Source organism: Labrus bergylta, chromosome 23 (genome assembly GCF_963930695.1).
Source record: "Labrus bergylta chromosome 23, fLabBer1.1, whole genome shotgun sequence".
Taxonomy (NCBI): Eukaryota; Metazoa; Chordata; class Actinopteri; order Labriformes; family Labridae; genus Labrus; species Labrus bergylta.
This window is the reverse complement of record NC_089217.1, coordinates 20,071,330-20,089,910: the sequence shown is the minus strand read 5'-3', so window position 1 is coordinate 20,089,910 and position 18,581 is coordinate 20,071,330. Positions and strand designations below refer to the sequence as shown.

Below are 18,581 nucleotides of genomic sequence, written 5' to 3'. Positions count from 1 at the left end.
ACTTAAGTGAACCAAAAGACAGGAGAAGATTGGGGCCTTTTATTGGCCCACAGCCGTTCTGTAAGGCAGATGTGCCGTGACTGGGATTTCACATTGATCAGAGCAAGGGCTGCTGAATCTGAAACAAATTTGATTGACGAGTGATATTGTGATCTAGCACTAGCAAAGACACTGGCTGCGCATAGCTTTTAAGCCACCTTGGAAATTCTTGCTGTCTGTCTGTTGCTACAGCCAGGTTGGAAGGCAGCATGTCCCTATCTGTTTCCCCCTTATTACTTTCGACAATCCATCAGGGGAGAGCGCGAACGCAGTCCCCCACTACCACAAATTATGCAGTCGAGATTCCCACATTTGGGGAATTCGCATAGGTCAGCCCCACCGGAGTGCAATGGCCAGGCCTCGCCATGGGTGAACCACCTTCTTGATCATGGTATCTCCCCTGCCAGGTAAGTATGAGTTGTACAGCTCAGGGCAAAAGGAGTCCTTCACAGGACCATCGCCCTGACTGACGGTCCCAACAACATGCGAACCACCGAAATCAGAGTTTCTGCACTGGGTGTCCCTTCTACTTGTCCTCAACACAGAAGAAAGTTTTGTGTTGAGGCCCGATAGGGCTTGTCTTTCTACATGCAAGTGGAGAAATAAGGCTCATCATTCTAACAGGTCGTGCCACACTTCCACATCAAAGCCAACCGATAGCTACCGCCAGTGTGTGTGTGTGTGTGTGTGTGTTTTTCTTACCGCCAACAAAAGAACAGTCGAAGCAGCAGCTAGGCCAGAAACACTTTGCAACAATGACTGTTGATATGTTATTGCGTGTCTGTGTGCTACTACAGCAATAGCATACACAGAGTGGCAAATGGGGGAACTGGCACACAAATAACCCCAAACCTGACTAAAATTCCAGTTCATTTCAAAAAGCTTGCGTCCCGGCAGCATGTCAACGCAGTGACAAAGCCAGGCCAGACTCACACACATATTTCTCTTAATTGCAGTGAAAAGAAAGGATTATTTTAAACACTGAAGAGAGGAGGGTGCACCGTTCCCGGCGGTACTGCAATACCGGGTCGATGCGTGGAGTGGACGGAGCAAGCCCCTGTTCCATCTCCCAAGTCCAAAAATCAATTTAATATATGGTCCCCGGGTAGGGGACGTATCAGATATTAAACTGATAAGAACAGATACTACACTTGATCTTAGCCAAAAGACCGAGAAGCGATGCCCCTGACAGGCTAAGGCCGGCATCACATTCCCCATACAGTCCTCCTCGCCCATGGTCCCGGCAAGCGAGCGTTGCTTTTAAGTGACCGTCGGTAAAACGGAAGAGCAAACTCTTTGATGGAAGCACCTTTAAGATACATGCGTTATGTCAAGCTCTGAAAAATGAGTTCAAACCCTCAACCACCAGATTTATCTGCAGCAGACTTAAGTGAACCAAAAGACAGGAGAAGATTGGGGCCTTTTATTGGCCCACAGCCGTTCTGTAAGGCAGATGTGCCGTGACTGGGATTTCACATTGATCAGAGCAAGGGCTGCTGAATCTGAAACAAATTTGATTGACGAGTGATATTGTGATCTAGCACTAGCAAAGACACTGGCTGCGCATAGCTTTTAAGCCACCTTGGAAATTCTTGCTGTCTGTCTGTTGCTACAGCCAGGTTGGAAGGCAGCATGTCCCTATCTGTTTCCCCCTTATTACTTTCGACAATCCATCAGGGGAGAGCGCGAACGCAGTCCCCCACTACCACAAATTATGCAGTCGAGATTCCCACATTTGGGGAATTCGCATAGGTCAGCCCCACCGGAGTGCAATGGCCAGGCCTCGCCATGGGTGAACCACCTTCTTGATCATGGTATCTCCCCTGCCAGGTAAGTATGAGCTGTACAGCTCAGGGCAAAAGGAGTCCTTCACAGGACCATCGCCCTGACTGACGGTCCCAACAACATGCGAACCACCGAAATCAGAGTTTCTGCACTGGGTGTCCCTTCTACTTGTCCTCAACACAGAAGAAAGTTTTGTGTTGAGGCCCGATAGGGCTTGTCTTTCTACATGCAAGTGGAGAAATAAGGCTCATCATTCTAACAGGTCGTGCCACACTTCCACATCAAAGCCAACCGATAGCTACCGCCAGTGTGTGTGTGTGTGTGTGTGTGTTTTTCTTACCGCCAACAAAAGAACAGTCGAAGCAGCAGCTAGGCCAGAAACACTTTGCAACAATGACTGTTGATATGTTATTGCGTGTCTGTGTGCTACTACAGCAATAGCATACACAGAGTGGCAAATGGGGAAACTAGCACACAAATAACCCCAAACCTGACTAAAATTCCAGTTCATTTCAAAAAGCTTGCGTCCCGGCAGCATGTCAACGCAGTGACAAAGCCAGGCCAGACTCACACACATATTTCTCTTAAATGCAGTGAAAAGAAAGGATTATTTTAAACACTGAAGAGAGGAGGGTGCACCGTTCCCGGAGGTACTGCAATACCGGGTCGATGCGTGGAGTGGACGGAGCAAGCCCCTGTTCCATCTCCCAAATCCAAAAATCAATTTAATATATGGTCCCCGGGTAGGGGACGTATCAGATATTAAACTGATAAGAACAGATACTACACTTGATCTTAGCCAAAAGGCCGAGAAGCGATGCCCCGACAGGCTAAGGCCGGCATCACATTCCCCATACAGTCCTCCTCGCCCATGGTCCCGGCAAGCGAGCGTTGCTTTTAAGTGGCCGTCGGTAAAACGGAAGAGCAAACTCTTTGATGGAAGCACCTTTAAGATACATGCGTTATGTCAAGCTCTGAAAAATGAGTTCAAACCCTCAACCACCAGATTTATCTGCAGCAGACTTAAGTGAACCAAAAGACAGGAGAAGATTGGGGCCTTTTATTGGCCCACAGCCGTTCTGTAAGGCAGATGTGCCGTGACTGGGATTTCACATTGATCAGAGCAAGGGCTGCTGAATCTGAAACAAATTTGATTGACGAGTGATATTGTGATCTAGCACTAGCAAAGACACTGGCTGCGCATAGCTTTTAAGCCACCTTGGAAATTCTTGCTGTCTGTCTGTTGCTACAGCCAGGTTGGAAGGCAGCATGTCCCTATCTGTTTCCCCCTTATTACTTTCGACAATCCATCAGGGGAGAGCGCAAACGCAGTCCCCCACTACCACAAATTATGCAGTCGAGATTCCCACATTTGGGGAATTCGCATAGGTCAGCCCCACCGGAGTGCAATGGCCAGGCCTCGCCATGGGTGAACCACCTTCTTGATCATGGTATCTCCCCTGCCAGGTAAGTATGAGCTGTACAGCTCAGGGCAAAAGGAGTCCTTCACAGGACCATCGCCCTGACTGACGGTCCCAACAACATGCGAACCACCGAAATCAGAGTTTCTGCACTGGGTGTCCCTTCTACTTGTCCTCAACACAGAAGAAAGTTTTGTGTTGAGGCCCGATAGGGCTTGTCTTTCTACATGCAAGTGGAGAAATAAGGCTCATCATTCTAACAGGTCGTGCCACACTTCCACATCAAAGCCAACCGATAGCTACCGCCAGTGTGTGTGTGTGTGTGTTTTTCTTACCGCCAACAAAAGAACAGTCGAAGCAGCAGCTAGGCCAGAAACACTTTGCAACAATGACTGTTGATATGTTATTGCGTGTCTGTGTGCTACTACAGCAATAGCATACACAGAGTGGCAAATGGGGGAACTGGCACACAAATAACCCCAAACCTGACTAAAATTCCAGTTCATTTCAAAAAGCTTGCGTCCCGGCAGCATGTCAACGCAGTGACAAAGCCAGGCCAGACTCACACACATATTTCTCTTAATTGCAGTGAAAAGAAAGGATTATTTTAAACACTGAAGAGAGGAGGGTGCACCGTTCCCGGAGGTACTGCAATACCGGGTCGATGCGTGGAGTGGACGGAGCAAGCCCCTGTTCCATCTCCCAAGTCCAAAAATCAATTTAATATATGGTCCCCGGATAGGGGACGTATCAGATATTAAACTGATAAGAACAGATACTACACTTGATCTTAGCCAAAAGGCCGAGAAGCGATGCCCCTGACAGGCTAAGGCCGACATCACATTCCCCATACAGTCCTCCTCGCCCATGGTCCCGGCAAGCGAGCGTTGCTTTTAAGTGACCGTCGGTAAAACGGAAGAGCAAACTCTTTGATGGAAGCACCTTTAAGATACATGCGTTATGTCAAGCTCTGAAAAATGAGTTCAAACCCTCAACCACCAGATTTATCTGCAGCAGACTTAAGTGAACCAAAAGACAGGAGAAGATTGGGGCCTTTTATTGGCCCACAGCCGTTCTGTAAGGCAGATGTGCCGTGACTGGGATTTCACATTGATCAGAGCAAGGGCTGCTGAATCTGAAACAAATTTGATTGACGAGTGATATTGTGATCTAGCACTAGCAAAGACACTGGCTGCGCATAGCTTTTAAGCCACCTTGGAAATTCTTGCTGTCTGTCTGTTGCTACAGCCAGGTTGGAAGGCAGCATGTCCCTATCTGTTTCCCCCTTATTACTTTCGACAATCCATCAGGGGAGAGCGCGAACGCAGTCCCCCACTACCACAAATTATGCAGTCGAGATTCCCACATTTGGGGAATTCGCATAGGTCAGCCCCACCGGAGTGCAATGGCCAGGCCTCGCCATGGGTGAACCACCTTCTTGATCATGGTATCTCCCCTGCCAGGTAAGTATGAGCTGTACAGCTCAGGGCAAAAGGAGTCCTTCACAGGACCATCGCCCTGACTGACGGTCCCAACAACATGCGAACCACCGAAATCAGAGTTTCTGCACTGGGTGTCCCTTCTACTTGTCCTCAACACAGAAGAAAGTTTTGTGTTGAGGCCCGATAGGGCTTGTCTTTCTACATGCAAGTGGAGAAATAAGGCTCATCATTCTAACAGGTCGTGCCACACTTCCACATCAAAGCCAACCGATAGCTACCGCCAGTGTGTGTGTGTGTGTGTTTTTCTTACCGCCAACAAAAGAACAGTCGAAGCAGCAGCTAGGCCAGAAACACTTTGCAACAATGACTGTTGATATGTTATTGCGTGTCTGTGTGCTACTACAGCAATAGCATACACAGAGTGGCAAATGGGGGAACTGGCACACAAATAACCCCAAACCTGACTAAAATTCCAGTTCATTTCAAAAAGCTTGCGTCCCGGCAGCATGTCAACGCAGTGACAAAGCCAGGCCAGACTCACACACATATTTCTCTTAAATGCAGTGAAAAGAAAGGATTATTTTAAACACTGAAGAGAGGAGGGTGCACCGTTCCCGGAGGTACTGCAATACCGGGTCGATGCGTGGAGTGGACGGAGCAAGTCCCTGTTCCATCTCCCAAGTCCAAAAATCAATTTAATATATGGTCCCCGGGTAGGGGACGTATCAGATATTAAACTGATAAGAACAGATACTACACTTGATCTTAGCCAAAAGGCCGAGAAGCAATGCCCCTGACAGGCTAAGGCCGGCATCACATTCCCCATACAGTCCTCCTCGCCCATGGTCCCGGCAAGCGAGCGTTGCTTTTAAGTGACCGTCGGTAAAACGGAAGAGCAAACTCTTTGATGGAAGCACCTTTAAGATACATGCGTTATGTCAAGCTCTGAAAAATGAGTTCAAACCCTCAACCACCAGATTTATCTGCAGCAGACTTAAGTGAACCAAAAGACAGGAGAAGATTGGGGCCTTTTATTGGCCCACAGCCGTTCTGTAAGGCAGATGTGCCGTGACTGGGATTTCACATTGATCAGAGCAAGGGCTGCTGAATCTGAAACAAATTTGATTGACGAGTGATATTGTGATCTAGCACTAGCAAAGACACTGGCTGCGCATAGCTTTTAAGCCACCTTGGAAATTCTTGCTGTCTGTCTGTTGCTACAGCCAGGTTGGAAGGCAGCATGTCCCTATCTGTTTCCCCCTTATTACTTTCGACAATCCATCAGGGGAGAGCGCGAACGCAGTCCCCCACTACCACAAATTATGCAGTCGAGATTCCCACATTTGGGGAATTCGCATAGGTCAGCCCCACCGGAGTGCAATGGCCAGGCCTCGCCATGGGTGAACCACCTTCTTGATCATGGTATCTCCCCTGCCAGGTAAGTATGAGTTGTACAGCTCAGGGCAAAAGGAGTCCTTCACAGGACCATCGCCCTGACTGACGGTCCCAACAACATGCGAACCACCGAAATCAGAGTTTCTGCACTGGGTGTCCCTTCTACTTGTCCTCAACACAGAAGAAAGTTTTGTGTTGAGGCCCGATAGGGCTTGTCTTTCTACATGCAAGTGGAGAAATAAGGCTCATCATTCTAACAGGTCGTGCCACACTTCCACATCAAAGCCAACCGATAGCTACCGCCAGTGTGTGTGTGTGTGTGTTTTTCTTACCGCCAACAAAAGAACAGTCGAAGCAGCAGCTAGGCCAGAAACACTTTGCAACAATGACTGTTGATATGTTATTGCGTGTCTGTGTGCTACTACAGCAATAGCATACACAGAGTGGCAAATGGGGGAACTGGCACACAAATAACCCCAAACCTGACTAAAATTCCAGTTCATTTCAAAAAGCTTGCGTCCCGGCAGCATGTCAACGCAGTGACAAAGCCAGGCCAGACTCACACACATATTTCTCTTAAATGCAGTGAAAAGAAAGGATTATTTTAAACACTGAAGAGAGGAGGGTGCACCGTTCCCGGAGGTACTGCAATACCGGGTCGATGCGTGGAGTGGACGGAGCAAGCCCCTGTTCCATCTCCCAAATCCAAAAATCAATTTAATATATGGTCCCCGGGTAGGGGACGTATCAGATATTAAACTGATAAGAACAGATACTACACTTGATCTTAGCCAAAAGGCCGAGAAGCGATGCCCCTGACAGGCTAAGGCCGGCATCACATTCCCCATACAGTCCTCCTCGCCCATGGTCCCGGCAAGCGAGCGTTGCTTTTAAGTGGCCGTCGGTAAAACGGAAGAGCAAACTCTTTGATGGAAGCACCTTTAAGATACATGCGTTATGTCAAGCTCTGAAAAATGAGTTCAAACCCTCAACCACCAGATTTATCTGCAGCAGACTTAAGTGAACCAAAAGACAGGAGAAGATTGGGGCCTTTTATTGGCCCACAGCCGTTCTGTAAGGCAGATGTGCCGTGACTGGGATTTCACATTGATCAGAGCAAGGGCTGCTGAATCTGAAACAAATTTGATTGACGAGTGATATTGTGATCTAGCACTAGCAAAGACACTGGCTGCGCATAGCTTTTAAGCCACCTTGGAAATTCTTGCTGTCTGTCTGTTGCTACAGCCAGGTTGGAAGGCAGCATGTCCCTATCTGTTTCCCCCTTATTACTTTCGACAATCCATCAGGGGAGAGCGCGAACGCAGTCCCCCACTACCACAAATTATGCAGTCGAGATTCCCACATTTGGGGAATTCGCATAGGTCAGCCCCACCGGAGTGCAATGGCCAGGCCTCGCCATGGGTGAACCACCTTCTTGATCATGGTATCTCCCCTGCCAGGTAAGTATGAGCTGTACAGCTCAGGGCAAAAGGAGTCCTTCACAGGACCATCGCCCTGACTGACGGTCCCAACAACATGCGAACCACCGAAATCAGAGTTTCTGCACTGGGTGTCCCTTCTACTTGTCCTCAACACAGAAGAAAGTTTTGTGTTGAGGCCCGATAGGGCTTGTCTTTCTACATGCAAGTGGAGAAATAAGGCTCATCATTCTAACAGGTCGTGCCACACTTCCACATCAAAGCCAACCGATAGCTACCGCCAGTGTGTGTGTTTTTCTTACCGCCAACAAAAGAACAGTCGAAGCAGCAGCTAGGCCAGAAACACTTTGCAACAATGACTGTTGATATGTTATTGCGTGTCTGTGTGCTACTACAGCAATAGCATACACAGAGTGGCAAATGGGGAAACTAGCACACAAATAACCCCAAACCTGACTAAAATTCCAGTTCATTTCAAAAAGCTTGTGTCCCGGCAGCATGTCAACACAGTGACAAAGCCAGGCCAGACTCACACACATATTTCTCTTAAATGCAGTGAAAAGAAAGGATTATTTTAAACACTGAAGAGAGGAGGGTGCACCGTTCCCGGAGGTACTGCAATACCGGGTCGATGCGTGGAGTGGACGGAGCAAGCCCCTGTTCCATCTCCCAAGTCCAAAAATCAATTTAATATATGGTCCCCGGGTAGGGGACGTATCAGATATTAAACTGATAAGAACAGATACTACACTTGATCTTAGCCAAAAGGCCGAGAAGCGATGCCCCTGACAGGCTAAGGCCGGCATCACATTCCCCATACAGTCCTCCTCGCCCATGGTCCCGGCAAGCGAGCTTTGCTTTTAAGTGACCGTCGGTAAAACGGAAGAGCAAACTCTTTGATGGAAGCACCTTTAAGATACATGCGTTATGTCAAGCTCTGAAAAATGAGTTCAAACCCTCAACCACCAGATTTATCTGCAGCAGACTTAAGTGAACCAAAAGACAGGAGAAGATTGGGGCCTTTTATTGGCCCACAGCCGTTCTGTAAGGCAGATGTGCCGTGACTGGGATTTCACATTGATCAGAGCAAGGGCTGCTGAATCTGAAACAAATTTGATTGACGAGTGATATTGTGATCTAGCACTAGCAAAGACACTGGCTGCGCATAGCTTTTAAGCCACCTTGGAAATTCTTGCTGTCTGTCTGTTGCTACAGCCAGGTTGGACGGCAGCATGTCCCTATCTGTTTCCCCCTTATTACTTTCGACAATCCATCAGGGGAGAGCGCGAACGCAGTCCCCCACTACCACAAATTATGCAGTCGAGATTCCCACATTTGGGGAATTCGCATAGGTCAGCCCCACCGGAGTGCAATGGCCAGGCCTCGCCATGGGTGAACCACCTTCTTGATCATGGTATCTCCCCTGCCAGGTAAGTATGAGTTGTACAGCTCAGGGCAAAAGGAGTCCTTCACAGGACCATCGCCCTGACTGACGGTCCCAACAACATGCGAACCACCGAAATCAGAGTTTCTGCACTGGGTGTCCCTTCTACTTGTCCTCAACACAGAAGAAAGTTTTGTGTTGAGGCCCGATAGGGCTTGTCTTTCTACATGCAAGTGGAGAAATAAGGCTCATCATTCTAACAGGTCGTGCCACACTTCCACATCAAAGCCAACCGATAGCTACCGCCAGTGTGTGTGTGTGTGTGTGTGTGTTTTTCTTACCGCCAACAAAAGAACAGTCGAAGCAGCAGCTAGGCCAGAAACACTTTGCAGCAATGACTGTTGATATGTTATTGCGTGTCTGTGTGCTACTACAGCAATAGCATACACAGAGTGGCAAATGGGGAAACTAGCACACAAATAACCCCAAACCTGACTAAAATTCCAGTTCATTTCAAAAAGCTTGTGTCCCGGCAGCATGTCAACACAGTGACAAAGCCAGGCCAGACTCACACACATATTTCTCTTAAATGCAGTGAAAAGAAAGGATTATTTTAAACACTGAAGAGAGGAGGGTGCACCGTTCCCGGAGGTACTGCAATACCGGGTCGATGCGTGGAGTGGATGGAGCAAGCCCCTGTTCCATCTCCCAAGTCCAAAAATCAATTTAATATATGGTCCCCGGATAGGGGACGTATCAGATATTAAACTGATAAGAACAGATACTACACTTGATCTTAGCCAAAAGGCCGAGAAGCGATGCCCTTGACAGGCTAAGGCCGGCATCACATTCCCCATACAGTCCTCCTCGCCCATGGTCCCGGCAAGCGAGCGTTGCTTTTAAGTGACCGTCGGTAAAACGGAAGAGCAAACTCTTTGATGGAAGCACCTTTAAGATACATGCGTTATGTCAAGCTCTGAAAAATGAGTTCAAACCCTCAACCACCAGATTTATCTGCAGCAGACTTAAGTGAACCAAAAGACAGGAGAAGATTGGGGCCTTTTATTGGCCCACAGCCGTTCTGTAAGGCAGATGTGCCGTGACTGGGATTTCACATTGATCAGAGCAAGGGCTGCTGAATCTGAAACAAATTTGATTGACGAGTGATATTGTGATCTAGCACTAGCAAAGACACTGGCTGCGCATAGCTTTTAAGCCACCTTGGAAATTCTTGCTGTCTGTCTGTTGCTACAGCCAGGTTGGAAGGCAGCATGTCCCTATCTGTTTCCCCCTTATTACTTTCGACAATCCATCAGGGGAGAGCGCGAACGCAGTCCCCCACTACCACAAATTATGCAGTCGAGATTCCCACATTTGGGGAATTCGCATAGGTCAGCCCCACCGGAGTGCAATGGCCAGGCCTCGCCATGGGTGAACCACCTTCTTGATCATGGTATCTCCCCTGCCAGGTAAGTATGAGCTGTACAGCTCAGGGCAAAAGGAGTCCTTCACAGGACCATCGCCCTGACTGACGGTCCCAACAACATGCGAACCACCGAAATCAGAGTTTCTGCACTGGGTGTCCCTTCTACTTGTCCTCAACACAGAAGAAAGTTTTGTGTTGAGGCCCGATAGGGCTTGTCTTTCTACATGCAAGTGGAGAAATAAGGCTCATCATTCTAACAGGTCGTGCCACACTTCCACATCAAAGCCAACCGATAGCTACCGCCAGTGTGTGTGTGTGTGTGTGTGTGTTTTTCTTACCGCCAACAAAAGAACAGTCGAAGCAGCAGCTAGGCCAGAAACACTTTGCAACAATGACTGTTGATATGTTATTGCGTGTCTGTGTGCTACTACAGCAATAGCATACACAGAGTGGCAAATGGGGAAACTAGCACACAAATAACCCCAAACCTGACTAAAATTCCAGTTCATTTCAAAAAGCTTGCGTCCCGGCAGCATGTCAACGCAGTGACAAAGCCAGGCCAGACTCACACACATATTTCTCTTAAATGCAGTGAAAAGAAAGGATTATTTTAAACACTGAAGAGAGGAGGGTGCACCGTTCCCGGAGGTACTGCAATACCGGGTCGATGCGTGGAGTGGACGGAGCAAGCCCCTGTTCCATCTCCCAAATCCAAAAATCAATTTAATATATGGTCCCCGGGTAGGGGACGTATCAGATATTAAACTGATAAGAACAGATACTACACTTGATCTTAGCCAAAAGGCCGAGAAGCGATGCCCCTGACAGGCTAAGGCCGGCATCACATTCCCCATACAGTCCTCCTCGCCCATGGTCCCGGCAAGCGAGCGTTGCTTTTAAGTGGCCGTCGGTAAAACGGAAGAGCAAACTCTTTGATGGAAGCACCTTTAAGATACATGCGTTATGTCAAGCTCTGAAAAATGAGTTCAAACCCTCAACCACCAGATTTATCTGCAGCAGACTTAAGTGAACCAAAAGACAGGAGAAGATTGGGGCCTTTTATTGGCCCACAGCCGTTCTGTAAGGCAGATGTGCCGTGACTGGGATTTCACATTGATCAGAGCAAGGGCTGCTGAATCTGAAACAAATTTGATTGACGAGTGATATTGTGATCTAGCACTAGCAAAGACACTGGCTGCGCATAGCTTTTAAGCCACCTTGGAAATTCTTGCTGTCTGTCTGTTGCTACAGCCAGGTTGGAAGGCAGCATGTCCCTATCTGTTTCCCCCTTATTACTTTCGACAATCCATCAGGGGAGAGCGCAAACGCAGTCCCCCACTACCACAAATTATGCAGTCGAGATTCCCACATTTGGGGAATTCGCATAGGTCAGCCCCACCGGAGTGCAATGGCCAGGCCTCGCCATGGGTGAACCACCTTCTTGATCATGGTATCTCCCCTGCCAGGTAAGTATGAGCTGTACAGCTCAGGGCAAAAGGAGTCCTTCACAGGACCATCGCCCTGACTGACGGTCCCAACAACATGCGAACCACCGAAATCAGAGTTTCTGCACTGGGTGTCCCTTCTACTTGTCCTCAACACAGAAGAAAGTTTTGTGTTGAGGCCCGATAGGGCTTGTCTTTCTACATGCAAGTGGAGAAATAAGGCTCATCATTCTAACAGGTCGTGCCACACTTCCACATCAAAGCCAACCGATAGCTACCGCCAGTGTGTGTGTGTGTGTGTTTTTCTTACCGCCAACAAAAGAACAGTCGAAGCAGCAGCTAGGCCAGAAACACTTTGCAACAATGACTGTTGATATGTTATTGCGTGTCTGTGTGCTACTACAGCAATAGCATACACAGAGTGGCAAATGGGGGAACTGGCACACAAATAACCCCAAACCTGACTAAAATTCCAGTTCATTTCAAAAAGCTTGCGTCCCGGCAGCATGTCAACGCAGTGACAAAGCCAGGCCAGACTCACACACATATTTCTCTTAATTGCAGTGAAAAGAAAGGATTATTTTAAACACTGAAGAGAGGAGGGTGCACCGTTCCCGGAGGTACTGCAATACCGGGTCGATGCGTGGAGTGGACGGAGCAAGCCCCTGTTCCATCTCCCAAGTCCAAAAATCAATTTAATATATGGTCCCCGGATAGGGGACGTATCAGATATTAAACTGATAAGAACAGATACTACACTTGATCTTAGCCAAAAGGCCGAGAAGCGATGCCCCTGACAGGCTAAGGCCGACATCACATTCCCCATACAGTCCTCCTCGCCCATGGTCCCGGCAAGCGAGCGTTGCTTTTAAGTGACCGTCGGTAAAACGGAAGAGCAAACTCTTTGATGGAAGCACCTTTAAGATACATGCGTTATGTCAAGCTCTGAAAAATGAGTTCAAACCCTCAACCACCAGATTTATCTGCAGCAGACTTAAGTGAACCAAAAGACAGGAGAAGATTGGGGCCTTTTATTGGCCCACAGCCGTTCTGTAAGGCAGATGTGCCGTGACTGGGATTTCACATTGATCAGAGCAAGGGCTGCTGAATCTGAAACAAATTTGATTGACGAGTGATATTGTGATCTAGCACTAGCAAAGACACTGGCTGCGCATAGCTTTTAAGCCACCTTGGAAATTCTTGCTGTCTGTCTGTTGCTACAGCCAGGTTGGAAGGCAGCATGTCCCTATCTGTTTCCCCCTTATTACTTTCGACAATCCATCAGGGGAGAGCGCGAACGCAGTCCCCCACTACCACAAATTATGCAGTCGAGATTCCCACATTTGGGGAATTCGCATAGGTCAGCCCCACCGGAGTGCAATGGCCAGGCCTCGCCATGGGTGAACCACCTTCTTGATCATGGTATCTCCCCTGCCAGGTAAGTATGAGCTGTACAGCTCAGGGCAAAAGGAGTCCTTCACAGGACCATCGCCCTGACTGACGGTCCCAACAACATGCGAACCACCGAAATCAGAGTTTCTGCACTGGGTGTCCCTTCTACTTGTCCTCAACACAGAAGAAAGTTTTGTGTTGAGGCCCGATAGGGCTTGTCTTTCTACATGCAAGTGGAGAAATAAGGCTCATCATTCTAACAGGTCGTGCCACACTTCCACATCAAAGCCAACCGATAGCTACCGCCAGTGTGTGTGTTTTTCTTACCGCCAACAAAAGAACAGTCGAAGCAGCAGCTAGGCCAGAAACACTTTGCAACAATGACTGTTGATATGTTATTGCGTGTCTGTGTGCTACTACAGCAATAGCATACACAGAGTGGCAAATGGGGAAACTAGCACACAAATAACCCCAAACCTGACTAAAATTCCAGTTCATTTCAAAAAGCTTGTGTCCCGGCAGCATGTCAACACAGTGACAAAGCCAGGCCAGACTCACACACATATTTCTCTTAAATGCAGTGAAAAGAAAGGATTATTTTAAACACTGAAGAGAGGAGGGTGCACCGTTCCCGGAGGTACTGCAATACCGGGTCGATGCGTGGAGTGGATGGAGCAAGCCCCTGTTCCATCTCCCAAGTCCAAAAATCAATTTAATATATGGTCCCCGGGTAGGGGACGTATCAGATATTAAACTGATAAGAACAGATACTACACTTGATCTTAGCCAAAAGGCCGAGAAGCGATGCCCCTGACAGGCTAAGGCCGGCATCACATTCCCCATACAGTCCTCCTCGCCCATGGTCCCGGCAAGCGAGCGTTGCTTTTAAGTGACCGTCGGTAAAACGGAAGAGCAAACTCTTTGATGGAAGCACCTTTAAGATACATGCGTTATGTCAAGCTCTGAAAAATGAGTTCAAACCCTCAACCACCAGATTTATCTGCAGCAGACTTAAGTGAACCAAAAGACAGGAGAAGATTGGGGCCTTTTATTGGCCCACAGCCGTTCTGTAAGGCAGATGTGCCGTGACTGGGATTTCACATTGATCAGAGCAAGGGCTGCTGAATCTGAAACAAATTTGATTGACGAGTGATATTGTGATCTAGCACTAGCAAAGACACTGGCTGCGCATAGCTTTTAAGCCACCTTGGAAATTCTTGCTGTCTGTCTGTTGCTACAGCCAGGTTGGAAGGCAGCATGTCCCTATCTGTTTCCCCCTTATTACTTTCGACAATCCATCAGGGGAGAGCGCGAACGCAGTCCCCCACTACCACAAATTATGCAGTCGAGATTCCCACATTTGGGGAATTCGCATAGGTCAGCCCCACCGGAGTGCAATGGCCAGGCCTCGCCATGGGTGAACCACCTTCTTGATCATGGTATCTCCCCTGCCAGGTAAGTATGAGTTGTACAGCTCAGGGCAAAAGGAGTCCTTCACAGGACCATCGCCCTGACTGACGGTCCCAACAACATGCGAACCACCGAAATCAGAGTTTCTGCACTGGGTGTCCCTTCTACTTGTCCTCAACACAGAAGAAAGTTTTGTGTTGAGGCCCGATAGGGCTTGTCTTTCTACATGCAAGTGGAGAAATAAGGCTCATCATTCTAACAGGTCGTGCCACACTTCCACATCAAAGCCAACCGATAGCTACCGCCAGTGTGTGTGTGTGTGTGTGTTTTTCTTACCGCCAACAAAAGAACAGTCGAAGCAGCAGCTAGGCCAGAAACACTTTGCAACAATGACTGTTGATATGTTATTGCGTGTCTGTGTGCTACTACAGCAATAGCATACACAGAGTGGCAAATGGGGAAACTAGCACACAAATAACCCCAAACCTGACTAAAATTCCAGTTCATTTCAAAAAGCTTGTGTCCCGGCAGCATGTCAACACAGTGACAAAGCCAGGCCAGACTCACACACATATTTCTCTTAAATGCAGTGAAAAGAAAGGATTATTTTAAACACTGAAGAGAGGAGGGTGCACCGTTCCCGGAGGTACTGCAATACCGGGTCGATGCGTGGAGTGGATGGAGCAAGCCCCTGTTCCATCTCCCAAGTCCAAAAATCAATTTAATATATGGTCCCCGGGTAGGGGACGTATCAGATATTAAACTGATAAGAACAGATACTACACTTGATCTTAGCCAAAAGGCCGAGAAGCGATGCCCCTGACAGGCTAAGGCCGACATCACATTCCCCATACAGTCCTCCTCGCCCATGGTCCCGGCAAGCGAGCGTTGCTTTTAAGTGACCGTCGGTAAAACGGAAGAGCAAACTCTTTGATGGAAGCACCTTTAAGATACATGCGTTATGTCAAGCTCTGAAAAATGAGTTCAAACCCTCAACCACCAGATTTATCTGCAGCAGACTTAAGTGAACCAAAAGACAGGAGAAGATTGGGGCCTTTTATTGGCCCACAGCCGTTCTGTAAGGCAGATGTGCCGTGACTGGGATTTCACATTGATCAGAGCAAGGGCTGCTGAATCTGAAACAAATTTGATTGACGAGTGATATTGTGATCTAGCACTAGCAAAGACACTGGCTGCGCATAGCTTTTAAGCCACCTTGGAAATTCTTGCTGTCTGTCTGTTGCTACAGCCAGGTTGGAAGGCAGCATGTCCCTATCTGTTTCCCCCTTATTACTTTCGACAATCCATCAGGGGAGAGCGCGAACGCAGTCCCCCACTACCACAAATTATGCAGTCGAGATTCCCACATTTGGGGAATTCGCATAGGTCAGCCCCACCGGAGTGCAATGGCCAGGCCTCGCCATGGGTGAACCACCTTCTTGATCATGGTATCTCCCCTGCCAGGTAAGTATGAGTTGTACAGCTCAGGGCAAAAGGAGTCCTTCACAGGACCATCGCCCTGACTGACGGTCCCAACAACATGCGAACCACCGAAATCAGAGTTTCTGCACTGGGTGTCCCTTCTACTTGTCCTCAACACAGAAGAAAGTTTTGTGTTGAGGCCCGATAGGGCTTGTCTTTCTACATGCAAGTGGAGAAATAAGGCTCATCATTCTAACAGGTCGTGCCACACTTCCACATCAAAGCCAACCGATAGCTACCGCCAGTGTGTGTGTGTGTGTGTGTGTGTGTGTGTGTGTGTGTGTGTTTTTCTTACCGCCAACAAAAGAACAGTCGAAGCAGCAGCTAGGCCAGAAACACTTTGCAACAATGACTGTTGATATGTTATTGCGTGTCTGTGTGCTACTACAGCAATAGCATACACAGAGTGGCAAATGGGGGAACTGGCACACAAATAACCCCAAACCTGACTAAAATTCCAGTTCATTTCAAAAAGCTTGCGTCCCGGCAGCATGTCAACGCAGTGACAAAGCCAGGCCAGACTCACACACATATTTCTCTTAAATGCAGTGAAAAGAAAGGATTATTTTAAACACTGAAGAGAGGAGGGTGCACCGTTCCCGGAGGTACTGCAATACCGGGTCGATGCGTGGAGTGGACGGAGCAAGCCCCTGTTCCATCTCCCAAGTCCAAAAATCAATTTAATATATGGTCCCCGGGTAGGGGACGTATCAGATATTAAACTGATAAGAACAGATACTACACTTGATCTTAGCCAAAAGGCCGAGAAGCGATGCCCCTGACAGGCTAAGGCCAGCATCACATTCCCCATACAGTCCTCCTCGCCCATGGTCCCGGCAAGCGAGCGTTGCTTTTAAGTGACCGTCAGTAAAACGGAAGAGCAAACTCTTTGATGGAAGCACCTTTAAGATACATGCGTTATGTCAAGCTCTGAAAAATGAGTTCAAACCCTCAACCACCAGATTTATCTGCAGCAGACTTAAGTGAACCAAAAGACAGGAGAAGATTGGGGCCTTTTATTGGCCCACAGCCGTTCTGTAAGGCAGATGTGCCGTGACTGGGATTTCACATTGATCAGAGCAAGGGCTGCTGAATCTGAAACAAATTTGATTGACGAGTGATATTGTGATCTAGCACTAGCAAAGACACTGGCTGCGCATAGCTTTTAAGCCACCTTGGAAATTCTTGCTGTCTGTCTGTTGCTACAGCCAGGTTGGAAGGCAGCATGTCCCTATCTGTTTCCCCCTTATTACTTTCGACAATCCATCAGGGGAGAGCGCGAACGCAGTCCCCCACTACCACAAATTATGCAGTCGAGATTCCCACATTTGGGGAATTCGCATAGGTCAGCCCCACCGGAGTGCAATGGCCAGGCCTCGCCATGGGTGAACCACCTTCTTGATCATGGTATCTCCCCTGCCAGGTAAGTATGAGTTGTACAGCTCAGGGCAAAAGGAGTCCTTCACAGGACCATCGCCCTGACTGACGGTCCCAACAACATGCGAACCACCGAAATCAGAGTTTCTGCACTGGGTGTCCCTTCTACTTGTCCTCAACACAGAAGAAAGTTTTGTGTTGAGGCCCGATAGGGCTTGTCTTTCTACATGCAAGTGGAGAAATAAGGCTCATCATTCTAACAGGTCGTGCCACACTTCCACATCAAAGCCAACCGATAGCTACCGCCAGTGTGTGTGTGTGTGTGTGTTTTTCTTACCGCCAACAAAAGAACAGTCGAAGCAGCAGCTAGGCCAGAAACACTTTGCAACAATGACTGTTGATATGTTATTGCGTGTCTGTGTGCTACTACAGCAATAGCATACACAGAGTGGCAAATGGGGAAACTAGCACACAAATAACCCCAAACCTGACTAAAATTCCAGTTCATTTCAAAAAGCTTGTGTCCCGGCAGCATGTCAACACAGTGACAAAGCCAGGCCAGACTCACACACATATTTCTCTTAAATGCAGTGAAAAGAAAGGATTATTTTAAACACTGAAGAGAGGAGGGTGCACCGTTCCCGGAGGTACTGCAATACCGGGTCGATGCGTGGAGTGGATGGAGCAAGCCCCTGTTCCATCTCCCAAGTCCAAAAATCAATTTAATATATGGTCCCCGGGTAGGGGACGTATCAGATATTAAACTGATAAGAACAGATACTACACTTGATCTTAGCCAAAAGGCCGAGAAGCGATGCCCCTGACAGGCTAAGGCCGGCATCACATTCCCCATACAGTCCTCCTCGCCCATGGTCCCGGCAAGCGAGCGTTGCTTTTAAGTGACCGTCGGTAAAACGGAAGAGCAAACTCTTTGATGGAAGCACCTTTAAGATACATGCGTTATGTCAAGCTCTGAAAAATGAGTTCAAACCCTCAACCACCAGATTTATCTGCAGCAGACTTAAGTGAACCAAAAGACAGGAGAAGATTGGGGCCTTTTATTGGCCCACAGCCGTTCTGTAAGGCAGATGTGCCGTGACTGGGATTTCACATTGATCAGAGCAAGGGCTGCTGAATCTGAAAC

At 48.2% G+C, this 18,581-nt stretch overlaps 26 non-coding genes across 26 annotated transcripts; all 26 read right to left on the bottom strand.

Moving 5' to 3' along the window:
- Positions 1-290: 290 nt before the first annotated feature.
- LOC136177761 (U1 spliceosomal RNA) lies at positions 291-454 on the bottom strand. The gene has a single exon (XR_010665254.1). It is a non-coding gene; the product is annotated as a U1 spliceosomal RNA (small nuclear RNA).
- Positions 455-1,029: 575 nt separating this feature from the next.
- On the bottom strand, positions 1,030-1,220 carry LOC136177951 (U2 spliceosomal RNA). The gene has a single exon (XR_010665446.1). It is a non-coding gene; the product is annotated as a U2 spliceosomal RNA (small nuclear RNA).
- A 493-nt stretch (positions 1,221-1,713) lies between these two features.
- LOC136177760 (U1 spliceosomal RNA) lies at positions 1,714-1,877 on the bottom strand. The gene has a single exon (XR_010665253.1). It is a non-coding gene; the product is annotated as a U1 spliceosomal RNA (small nuclear RNA).
- A 575-nt stretch (positions 1,878-2,452) lies between these two features.
- On the bottom strand, positions 2,453-2,643 carry LOC136177809 (U2 spliceosomal RNA). The gene has a single exon (XR_010665302.1). It is a non-coding gene; the product is annotated as a U2 spliceosomal RNA (small nuclear RNA).
- Positions 2,644-3,135: 492 nt separating this feature from the next.
- LOC136177771 (U1 spliceosomal RNA) lies at positions 3,136-3,299 on the bottom strand. The gene has a single exon (XR_010665264.1). It is a non-coding gene; the product is annotated as a U1 spliceosomal RNA (small nuclear RNA).
- Positions 3,300-3,868: 569 nt separating this feature from the next.
- LOC136177805 (U2 spliceosomal RNA) lies at positions 3,869-4,059 on the bottom strand. The gene has a single exon (XR_010665298.1). It is a non-coding gene; the product is annotated as a U2 spliceosomal RNA (small nuclear RNA).
- Positions 4,060-4,552: 493 nt separating this feature from the next.
- Positions 4,553-4,716, bottom strand: LOC136177759 (U1 spliceosomal RNA). The gene has a single exon (XR_010665252.1). It is a non-coding gene; the product is annotated as a U1 spliceosomal RNA (small nuclear RNA).
- Positions 4,717-5,285: 569 nt separating this feature from the next.
- On the bottom strand, positions 5,286-5,476 carry LOC136177952 (U2 spliceosomal RNA). The gene has a single exon (XR_010665447.1). It is a non-coding gene; the product is annotated as a U2 spliceosomal RNA (small nuclear RNA).
- Positions 5,477-5,969: 493 nt separating this feature from the next.
- Positions 5,970-6,133, bottom strand: LOC136177758 (U1 spliceosomal RNA). The gene has a single exon (XR_010665251.1). It is a non-coding gene; the product is annotated as a U1 spliceosomal RNA (small nuclear RNA).
- A 569-nt stretch (positions 6,134-6,702) lies between these two features.
- LOC136177808 (U2 spliceosomal RNA) lies at positions 6,703-6,893 on the bottom strand. The gene has a single exon (XR_010665301.1). It is a non-coding gene; the product is annotated as a U2 spliceosomal RNA (small nuclear RNA).
- A 493-nt stretch (positions 6,894-7,386) lies between these two features.
- LOC136177757 (U1 spliceosomal RNA) lies at positions 7,387-7,550 on the bottom strand. The gene has a single exon (XR_010665250.1). It is a non-coding gene; the product is annotated as a U1 spliceosomal RNA (small nuclear RNA).
- Positions 7,551-8,111: 561 nt separating this feature from the next.
- Positions 8,112-8,302, bottom strand: LOC136177890 (U2 spliceosomal RNA). Its single transcript, XR_010665384.1, has one exon. It is a non-coding gene; the product is annotated as a U2 spliceosomal RNA (small nuclear RNA).
- Positions 8,303-8,795: 493 nt separating this feature from the next.
- On the bottom strand, positions 8,796-8,959 carry LOC136177756 (U1 spliceosomal RNA). The gene has a single exon (XR_010665249.1). It is a non-coding gene; the product is annotated as a U1 spliceosomal RNA (small nuclear RNA).
- A 575-nt stretch (positions 8,960-9,534) lies between these two features.
- LOC136177800 (U2 spliceosomal RNA) lies at positions 9,535-9,725 on the bottom strand. Its single transcript, XR_010665293.1, has one exon. It is a non-coding gene; the product is annotated as a U2 spliceosomal RNA (small nuclear RNA).
- Positions 9,726-10,218: 493 nt separating this feature from the next.
- On the bottom strand, positions 10,219-10,382 carry LOC136177755 (U1 spliceosomal RNA). The gene has a single exon (XR_010665248.1). It is a non-coding gene; the product is annotated as a U1 spliceosomal RNA (small nuclear RNA).
- A 575-nt stretch (positions 10,383-10,957) lies between these two features.
- On the bottom strand, positions 10,958-11,148 carry LOC136177807 (U2 spliceosomal RNA). Its single transcript, XR_010665300.1, has one exon. It is a non-coding gene; the product is annotated as a U2 spliceosomal RNA (small nuclear RNA).
- Positions 11,149-11,641: 493 nt separating this feature from the next.
- On the bottom strand, positions 11,642-11,805 carry LOC136177770 (U1 spliceosomal RNA). The gene has a single exon (XR_010665263.1). It is a non-coding gene; the product is annotated as a U1 spliceosomal RNA (small nuclear RNA).
- A 569-nt stretch (positions 11,806-12,374) lies between these two features.
- Positions 12,375-12,565, bottom strand: LOC136177804 (U2 spliceosomal RNA). The gene has a single exon (XR_010665297.1). It is a non-coding gene; the product is annotated as a U2 spliceosomal RNA (small nuclear RNA).
- Positions 12,566-13,058: 493 nt separating this feature from the next.
- On the bottom strand, positions 13,059-13,222 carry LOC136177754 (U1 spliceosomal RNA). Its single transcript, XR_010665247.1, has one exon. It is a non-coding gene; the product is annotated as a U1 spliceosomal RNA (small nuclear RNA).
- A 561-nt stretch (positions 13,223-13,783) lies between these two features.
- LOC136177818 (U2 spliceosomal RNA) lies at positions 13,784-13,974 on the bottom strand. The gene has a single exon (XR_010665311.1). It is a non-coding gene; the product is annotated as a U2 spliceosomal RNA (small nuclear RNA).
- A 493-nt stretch (positions 13,975-14,467) lies between these two features.
- LOC136177753 (U1 spliceosomal RNA) lies at positions 14,468-14,631 on the bottom strand. The gene has a single exon (XR_010665246.1). It is a non-coding gene; the product is annotated as a U1 spliceosomal RNA (small nuclear RNA).
- A 571-nt stretch (positions 14,632-15,202) lies between these two features.
- On the bottom strand, positions 15,203-15,393 carry LOC136177817 (U2 spliceosomal RNA). Its single transcript, XR_010665310.1, has one exon. It is a non-coding gene; the product is annotated as a U2 spliceosomal RNA (small nuclear RNA).
- Positions 15,394-15,886: 493 nt separating this feature from the next.
- Positions 15,887-16,050, bottom strand: LOC136177751 (U1 spliceosomal RNA). Its single transcript, XR_010665244.1, has one exon. It is a non-coding gene; the product is annotated as a U1 spliceosomal RNA (small nuclear RNA).
- A 593-nt stretch (positions 16,051-16,643) lies between these two features.
- LOC136177889 (U2 spliceosomal RNA) lies at positions 16,644-16,834 on the bottom strand. The gene has a single exon (XR_010665383.1). It is a non-coding gene; the product is annotated as a U2 spliceosomal RNA (small nuclear RNA).
- Positions 16,835-17,327: 493 nt separating this feature from the next.
- LOC136177750 (U1 spliceosomal RNA) lies at positions 17,328-17,491 on the bottom strand. Its single transcript, XR_010665243.1, has one exon. It is a non-coding gene; the product is annotated as a U1 spliceosomal RNA (small nuclear RNA).
- Positions 17,492-18,062: 571 nt separating this feature from the next.
- On the bottom strand, positions 18,063-18,253 carry LOC136177816 (U2 spliceosomal RNA). Its single transcript, XR_010665309.1, has one exon. It is a non-coding gene; the product is annotated as a U2 spliceosomal RNA (small nuclear RNA).
- Positions 18,254-18,581: the final 328 nt, after the last annotated feature.